Consider the following 905-nt stretch of genomic DNA (forward strand, 5'->3'; position numbering starts at 1 on the left):
TCCTCCCTCCTCCTCCTCCTCCCTCGTCTTCCTCCTCTTCCTCCGCCTCTCCCTCCGCCTCCTCTCCTCTTCTTCCTCTTTCTCCTCTTTCTCCTCTTTCTCCTCCTCCTGTCTACCTGTACAAGTGCTCCACTCTCAAGCTCATTGAACAGCACCAGCGTCGCTGTTGCCTCTTGCTCGGCTGCCGTCGCTTTCACCACTTCCATCGACGTTGAAAGCTGAAGGTGCCGTGAGCTTGTGAAGGTAACCCATCATCATCATCATCATCATCATCATCATCTCCATCATCATCATCATCATCTCCATCATCATCGCCATCATCATCATCACCATCATCATCATTATTATCTCCAACAATCTCCATCCTCCCTCCACACATTCATCTCCCTTTTCCTTCTTGTTTTCTCTTCCTCTCCTTCTCTTTCCTCGTCACTTACCTGGACGGACGCGACGTAGTGCAGGGGAGGAGCAGGGAGGGAGGGAGATCGCTGCGTGCTGGTCACCTCAAGCGCTAGAGGAGCAGGAGAACCTGACGGCGAAGCTGCGCGAGGAGCATCATGGACGTCACGATCCTGCGACGAGTGAGAGGAGGAGGGAGAGACTGCGAGACAAGAGGAGGAGCGAAGGTGCAGGTGGAGGAAGAATTGGGGGAGGAGGGAGGAGGAGAGAGTAGCGGGGAGGGAGGAGGAGGAGGAGGAGAGGGTGAAGACCTGGCGTCGCTTTCAGCGAGGATAGCGTCGTTGACATGATACTCGAGGATGACGACAGTTGTCAACTTGTCGATGGGGATGCGAGCCTGAGGGAGGAGAAGAGAGGAAGAGGAGGAGGAGGAGGAGGAGGGAGGAGGAGGAGAGGGAGGAGGAGGATGATGAAGAGGGAGGGAGGAAGATGAGGAGGAAGAGGAA

Source organism: Guillardia theta, assembly GCF_000315625.1.
Source record: "Guillardia theta CCMP2712 unplaced genomic scaffold GUITHscaffold_115, whole genome shotgun sequence".
Classification (NCBI taxonomy): Eukaryota; class Cryptophyceae; order Pyrenomonadales; family Geminigeraceae; genus Guillardia; species Guillardia theta.